Genomic DNA, 8,104 nt, shown 5'->3' with positions numbered 1-8,104 from the left:
CTGCAGCCGTCCTTCGTGATAAGATGGGGGCATATTTTTTGCACCTTAAAATCCCACCTGCTGCAGGTTTAACCTTCCAGCCTGCTGTGTTTTATTGAGCTTACCTTCAGTGAGGCCTTGCAGGGTCTTGGGGAAAGCCTTGGCAGCCTAACACAGCCAGTAACTCACTCCAGCGCTTCAACAATGCTGCTAGGACTCAATTATTTTCCACCTTTTGTTGCGTCCCGAAAAACCTGCGCGCCTCAGAGTCGCTGCCACATGAACTCCTCCAAGTTTTTCGGCGCCATAAAACCGTCACTCCTTTCTCGACGCCTTTTTTTAAAAATATATATATATATCCAAGCTCCTCTCCTTCAAAGCAGATCAATCACCAAAGCCTGACTGGGGAAATTGAAGTGGAAACGCCTCGCGCGACGGCTTTCAAGTTGGCAACCAGGCAAAGTTTTTTTTTTTTTTTTCGGCTAACGAAGCTGTTATCTATATGAGAAAAAAAAAAAAGTTAAGCTATACGTTGAAATGCATATCTGAGGCGATCACAATTTCAAAGAGTCACTGGCGCTTATCCAATCACACAGCAGTCAGTCTCTCTCTCCCCCCTCCTCCCTCCCTCCTTTTTCATTTTATCTATACCTCTCACACGTTCCCTCGATCCCACTTCTTCTTCTTCTACTTCTTCACTGTTTCTGCTCCTTTTTCTCTGAATTACATCCATGTTTTGCTATCACTCACTTCCCTCCCTCCCTCTCGCTCTCTCTCTTTCTTTATCTCCGTTAAAGAGTGTTGATCCCTTCCTCGCTCGAGAAACCTCAACACACACACACACACACACACACACACACACACACACACACACGCATGCATTTTAATTAATACATAGATTTAAATTGCGATGCCTGTGTGGTGAAGTGATATACACCCCCGCTGGTTAAAAGTCTTTTTTATTGCTTAATCAATGTTGAAATTAATATGATTTAACTCCCGACCCCTCGTTACACATATACACCCGCCCCGCGCGCACAAGCACACACACACACACACACATTCACATACACATGTCTGCTGGGTTATTAATTATAACACTAATTAACCTACGACTAATGATTTGGCCTCTGTGTGTGTGTGTGTGAGTGTGTGAGTGTGTGTGAACGAGACAGAGAAATTATGTGAGTGCTTGCATTTAAGTGTGTGTGAGAGTGTGTGTGTGTGTGTGTGTGTAAATATATGTTAATTTGATTCCCAGATATGATGGATTATAGGGGCTTACGATAACGACAGTGAAACTTCTCTTCAAAGCTCCCGAGTTCGTTTCCATAATTCCGTTTGGCACTCGGATCAATAAAGTTTTCCGAGTCAAATTTAAAAAAACGGAGCCCTCGTCCAAATGCTTTTCATTCTTCCCGTGCCATTTCCCCGTCCCCGGTTGATCTTTTTATTTATTTATTTATTTATTTTAAGGAAATGAAAACTGCAGCTGCGGCACCTGGGGACCCCGGGCACCTCCACCTCCTCCTCCTCCTCCTCCTCCTCCTTCTTCCTCCTCCAGCTTTGTTGTTGATTTATTCGATTGAAGGTGTTTTTCACTCTGATTTGGTTGTTTAATGTTCGCTTCTTAAACCGCTCCACGACTGACGCTGCTCCCAACACACTGTTTTAATGTTGCTCAAGGGCGTTGGCACGGCGGTCGCTATTGACAGTTTTTAGAAGATGTGACACTCGCTTTTGGGTAATTTTCAGGGATTTAAGAGGATTTAACGCTGCTGAATCTACGTCAATAAAGTGGGCAGGTGTTTTTGTTACCTGTCGCTATCAAGGACTTCACTTTCAGTCTGGACTCGAGTTCACAGCTATGAAAGCGTCCGTGTTGTTTTGGCTCTTAAAGCGCACTAGAGACGTCCGGTCTCATCGTGCAGCTCGTCTGGACTTTCCAAATGTTTTTGGGCTGAATGCCTGAAATTATGATCACAAAACGACTGATTTCATGAAGGACTGTGATGCTCAAAAAAAGATTCATCCACCGTTTTACAGCTGATTCTTCCACAACGTAAGCTTTGTGGTGATGATGTAGTTAGACGGTTTGGCCACTGTGAGAGTCGGCGCTCTTTCTGAGGCTCAGGTGAAACAGGTAACTTTGAGGAAACACCTTTAAAGATCACTAACTGATGCTTTGTCTTCTTATTTCTCTGTACGAACAGCTAAATATAAAAAACACTATTTATGAATTCAACTAGGCTAATTATCCAGCGGTTGTAGATGACCTACAGCTTCGTCCTCTACACAGATTAAGCTAATGTTTATTTATTTATTTTTTGGCTAGGTTAGCTTTAGAACTAATGTTGTAGCTAACTGTAGCGAGTGTTTGCTGATAACGTGTACATTAAATTGGCTAGCTGCTGCCCGGTGAGGTGAGCTGGTGTGCTAGCTAGCGCAGTTAGCTAGAGATGATATTACGCGTCTGTTCCAGTAAAAAAGTCAGTGATGTTTGTTTTCTTCGGTTTAGAACTTTATTTTGAAGACGACGCAGCTCGCAGCTTCACGCTTCTTCTCCTTTAACCTTTTAAAGTTTCGTTCCTCGTCATCCCTCCTTCCTTCCTCCCTCCACCGCTCCTCTTCCTTCCTCTCCTCTTCCCTTCGCTTGCCTCCTCCTCCTCCTCCTCCTCCTCCTCCGCCCTTCGCCTTAAGACGAGGTCTATTGATTTTACACACCTTGTCGAGATTGCGTCGAACACACACTCACCGTCTCTTTATTCATCTCTATCTACGACACACACACACACACAGTGCGGTGTGACAGCCAGGCTGACAATAGGTGGCTGTCACAGTGATTGATGGCGCTGATTATATGTTAATAATGAAATAAACATTAAAAAAACACATTTAATAAAGCTCTCCATTAACGAACCAACCACACTATCTATCTATCTATCTATCTATCTATAGGAAGAAGGATGGAGGATACAAAGGGCGACAGGAGGTGCAGGTGCGCTGCTTACAATAATTCATATTTATCGGTCGTATCGTCACTTTAACACATGTTTGTTGTGGATAAATGAAAAAGTCCTTGCGACCCAGCAGGAGGGCGGTTGACTTTCACATCAGCAGTTTTTTTTTTTTTTTTTTTTTTTTTTAAAAAAGAAAGAAAAGTTGAAAAATTTTTGAGAGAGAGAGAGAGAGAGAGAGAGAGAGAGAGAAAGAGTATTTTGGTTAAAAACAGAAAAGCAGGACACAACGGTAACCGACGGCAACCATCATCAATCAGAGTTTGAAGACATCGCTGCTGGCAAAGACGACAGGAACAGAGAGAGAGAGAGGAGGGGAAGGGGCGGCGGGATGAAGGGATGTAAATGCAGAAAGAGAACGAGTTAAATATAAAATACATGGAGAGCGAGAGAGAGAGAGGGGGAGACGGGTGATGTTTGTAAAGGTGGCAGGAATGGAGGGAGGAGGAGAGGTGATGAGCGAGAGACATAAGAGGAGAATGAGACGAGTGGAGAGAGAGAGAGAGAGAGAGAGAGAGAGAGAGAGAGAGAGTTGTGTTTTTGGCCTCTTTAGCTGTTTTAAAAGAGGAATTAGGACAGTGTAGTCACCCTGAGACCTGCTCTCCCTCGTTTTTATGTCTCTCTTTCGTCCTCCCTCCATTTTTATTTTTTTTATTTTTTTGGTCTGACCACAAAGAGACACGGAGAAATTCACCCGTGAAAACTAGCTGGTGAGCTAAACGGATAACGCTCTGATTTTCCACCAACATTAGCGGGTCTACGCAGGTTTTTTAAACGCGGATCAACCTGCTAAAAATCACCCACTGACCCTTTATTTCTACTTCCTGCAGGCAAGTCTGTGTTTTTTATCTGAAGCGTTGTCTTTTACTTTACGTTTCACGAATTTGGCAGAAACAGTTGAAGCCGAAGAGAAAATCAACAACAGACCCGTTAAAAAAGAAGCGTCTAGAGTCTAAAAGAGCTGCACGATTCAGTTATTTTATCCCTCTTCATGTTAGCTGGGTGCTAAACTGGAAGTTAGCCGGCTCGGCTGTTGATCCAGGTGTTTTTGTAGCCAAGAAGTCGAGATTTTCTAGCTTCCAAACTGAACAGCTTTCATAGGACAGAATAGGGCTCCACCTCCGACACTGTGTCCAGAAATAAAACATCCTTCAGCATCAGTTGTCATCAGTTTGCGAGACGGAATTTAACGGTGTTATGTTTATGTCAAAACCGAGGAAAATGCACTTTTGGCTTTCTGTCCAACGGTGAAATGAGATGTTAGAAGATTAGCATAAAGACTGGAAACCAAAGGAAACAGCGAGCGAGGCTGCGGTTCCAAAAACAGACTGAATGTCACAACTCAGGCTTTTGTTTAACCACAAATATGCCATTTTTGACCTCATCTAAACAAAAAACTAATACAAGAAAAGGTTTGAAGTTAGTTGTGTTAGAAAGTCGGCTGTTTCCAAAGCTAGGCTAGCTGCTAGATGCTAATATTTCCTTAGAAAGTAAGATTAGCTGTAGGTTGACGGGGAAACTGTCAAGTATTGTGTGTATTTGTTCGATACTGTAAAACACAATGACAGCCATTAAAAGAAGATTGAATTTAGCTTATATTAACGTTACGTTAGCTAGATACAGATGTTGGTGCCTGGCTGGTTGTGTAGCCTTTTTTTATATCGTCGCTTTTAGCTAGCAAGCAAGCTAGGGGTGAGCCAAGATGGAAAGATTACCAAAGGAGGAATTAGATGGAGTAATTTATGCTGAAAGACTTTAATATTTTGAATATATATCTTTTTTATTTTATTCTTTTAAACCAGTCTCCTGTTGTTTAGGAGGATGTTTTGCGGACTACGAAACAACTCGTCACTTCCTGTTGGCATGCGGTGAGTAGAAAATGACCCAATGTTCATGTTTTGGTGGCCTTTTCTTTTAAAAAAAAAAGGATCTTAAAAGACGTTGAATATGACTTTGTACTTACGTGTACAGACGTGAGTTTAAAATCAAAATGTTTGAAGCTGTATTCGTGTTGTACCTGAACCTCCGGCTGTCTGCAGACGGAGCCTCCCTCTTGTGGAGCAGCGTCGCGGGTTATAATAAAGTAAATGGTGCGACGCTGCCGCCTCTCGCTCCCTTCAAAGGTCAGCAGGAGGAAGACGGTTTAAAAAAATTGGTCACCGGCGCCGATTTACATGTCAAAGTTCACTGAACTCGGACTGAACACAGATCTCTGCACTCTGCAGCTCATTCAACGATCGATTCCGTTTCAATCAGATTGATTTGAGCCCGAAAATCTGAAACTATCACAAACGCTGCTGTGGCCATAATTCTCTCTCTCCATCTCGCCTCCTCTTCCTCCTCTCCTCGTCTTCATCCCTCATTCATTTCTCTACTTCCTGCCTCTCCCTCCCTCTCTCTCTCCCCCCCGTCCTCCTCTAAAGTCTGTTCTTTCTGGATGAGCAGGTTTTATGAGCGGAGTGATAAAGAGAAGGGGGGATGAAGGGCAGAGAGGGAAGGAGAGGTGGAGGACAGAGGAGGTGGAGGAGGAGGAGGAGGAGGAGGAGGAGGAGGTGGGGGGGAGACGCAGGGAAAAGAAGCGATGAGGACAGAAAGAAGTGGGAACAGGAACGAGCTCGGGCTTTATTACTCCAGACTGGATATTACCCAAGAACATTTTTTATTGCATGAAATGTCCGTCCTCCTTTTTTTTTTTTCCCCCTCTGTCTCAAGGTTTATTTCTGATTTTTAAACTTATCGAGCTGATCAGTTTAAAAAAAGAAACAGACAACAACAAACTGCAGGAAAACACGGAGGCAACATCTGTGGCATCATGTTTACAGTATGTTGCTCTTCAGTCACAGTGAATTCAAACGCAATATCGATTTACATCACGATGTAGAGCACGTTTTTCATTCTACCTACATCGGGAAGCATTTTGTTCTCGCCTCATTCGGCAGGTTTTCTCCGTCCTGTGTGCCGCCGATGTTTTCTGACTTTGGGATGGGTGGAGAAGATGGAGAATTTGATGGAGCTTCTCTTCTCTACAACCAAATAAAATATCAAACTTCCTTCCCTGACATGTCCGGACTGAGGGAATGAGGAGGACGGCATGGAAAACTGTGTTTAATCTAAATTTTAACATTGAAAAAAATCCCAAATTTGAACTTATGATGTCACTAGAGGAGGAGACGTAAAGACATATTTTAGCCTCCTAATATATATATATATGTTTAAGTGTAAGCTATATTTTGGACAACAAACAGCACTAAAATCAGAAATGTGATGGTTCACGACCAAATACCTGCAAAACAAATGCGACATTTAGCAAATCTTAGTGCTGCTTAGCCATTCTTAGCATCCCAGCTGGAAAAACTAGCATAGACCAGCACCAAAACCAGCACCAGAACACAACATATGCTGGTCTTGCTGGTGGTCACCAGCAAGACCAGCATATGTTGTGTTCTGGTGCTGGTTTATACTGGTTTTTCCAGCAGGGATGCTAACGTGCTCCATTACCAGGAAGGTCACCGTACACATTAGCATGCTAGCACTGTGACTGTTAGCATCAGTGTGCCTACAGTATGGGCTAAAGGAGCTGCTAGCATGGCTCTTGTTGTTGTGTTTTCTTGCTAAGGCTAGCATGCTAATGCTACGGCTAATACTGTCAGTGCCACAGAGCTCCTAACTGTTGTATAACGACTGAAGTAACAGTGAAGTATTCAGTGTTTCTGAGTAATTTTCTCACATTTGTACACGCTAGCAGACAAAGCTAAGCTGCATGTTGGTGCAGATGCTTTTTCTTATTCTTAATATTGTATTTTATAAGTTTTTAAATGAATCACAGTCTGAGAAAGTAGTGAAGCAGTTAACTGGACACGAGACACAGCTGAATATTTCACAGCTCGTCGTCGTTATCGATAAAACTATTTTCCACCTCATGTGACGGTGAAACGAGAGGAGATTTCTTTTTTTTTAAATTCAATATTCGTCGTGTCCGTTAAGATGTAATTAAGTTGATGATTAAAGAATAAATAAATACATTTTTTAAAAAACCACCTCATTGTGTGGAAACGAAGCGTCGCTGTCACTCCGGCCGGCCTGGAGTCGCGCCGCGCTGCAGCTTGACACTTGGTAATTGTGTTGTTGAATTAGATTATTAAAGAACACAAGTTGAGCCGCCGTCGTCGTCTACATCATCGCTGGAGGTGCCGAGCATGATGGGAAAGGACACACACACACACACACACGTGTCATCTCAGTATTACTGTATATCATCACAAACACAAAAGTTGCTTACATGCACGCAATGTCATCTGCTGCACACACACACACACACACACACACACACTGTAATGAAAGCTGCGGGCGATTGTGTGTGAGATGGATGGTTTGACTTTAAGCTTGTATAAATAAAAGCTAAATAAATCCTGATGGCCTCTAGTGATGGCTCAGATACAGCAGCTGTGTGTGTGTGTGTGTGTGTGTGTGTGTGATGTTTGTATATAGAAACACTTTGGACAAGAACTGAGGTGTTTGTGAAACAAGAGTTTGAAAAGACTCACACACACACACACACACACACACACACACACACACACACACACACAGCCCACGGCTCTCCTCTTCATTCATGTTTTCGTCCCAAAGTGAAATATAAAAACTAAGATGTATAAAGAGGCGGCAGAGTAACGTCGCCCGACACCTCGTCTCCTTCTCGCCCTTCTTCTACTGGTTTTTCTTCTTCGTCTTATCTTTTCATCTCTCAACCTTTTCACTTCCCGTTGATTCGGCGGTTTACGGCTGACAGTCTTGGTCTCTGCCGCAGGTCACAACCGTTGAAAAGTCTGTTTTTAGGCGTCGAGATGTTCCGGCTGAATCCAGATGGGTGTGTCTGAGAAAAAAAACAAACACTCTGGATTGTGAGAAGGTCCAAATTCTTGGATAAAGTCTGAATTCTGAGAGAAAAGTCAAATTATTAATTATTTATAAAGTGAATTCTGAGAAATAAACAAGTCAGAAGTGAGTGGCTGATCAGTCAGGCGCTGTGGCTTAGCTGGTCAAAGCGCCTGTCTAGTAAACAGGAGATCCTGGGTTCAACTCCCAGCAGTGCCTCGTTAACCTTATGT

The 8,104-nt window shown here is 43.0% G+C and overlaps 1 non-coding gene across 1 annotated transcript; it reads left to right on the top strand.

Moving 5' to 3' along the window:
- The first annotated feature begins 8,016 nt into the window (after positions 1-8,016).
- Positions 8,017-8,090, top strand: trnat-agu. Its single transcript has one exon. It is a non-coding gene; the product is annotated as a tRNA-Thr (tRNA).
- The last annotated feature ends 14 nt before the right edge of the window (positions 8,091-8,104 follow it).

The sequence above is a fragment of the Acanthopagrus latus genome, chromosome 10 (assembly GCF_904848185.1).
Source record: "Acanthopagrus latus isolate v.2019 chromosome 10, fAcaLat1.1, whole genome shotgun sequence".
Classification (NCBI taxonomy): domain Eukaryota; kingdom Metazoa; phylum Chordata; class Actinopteri; order Spariformes; family Sparidae; genus Acanthopagrus; species Acanthopagrus latus.
Note: the sequence above shows the minus strand (reverse complement) of the source record. Positions and strands in the feature narration are given on the sequence as shown.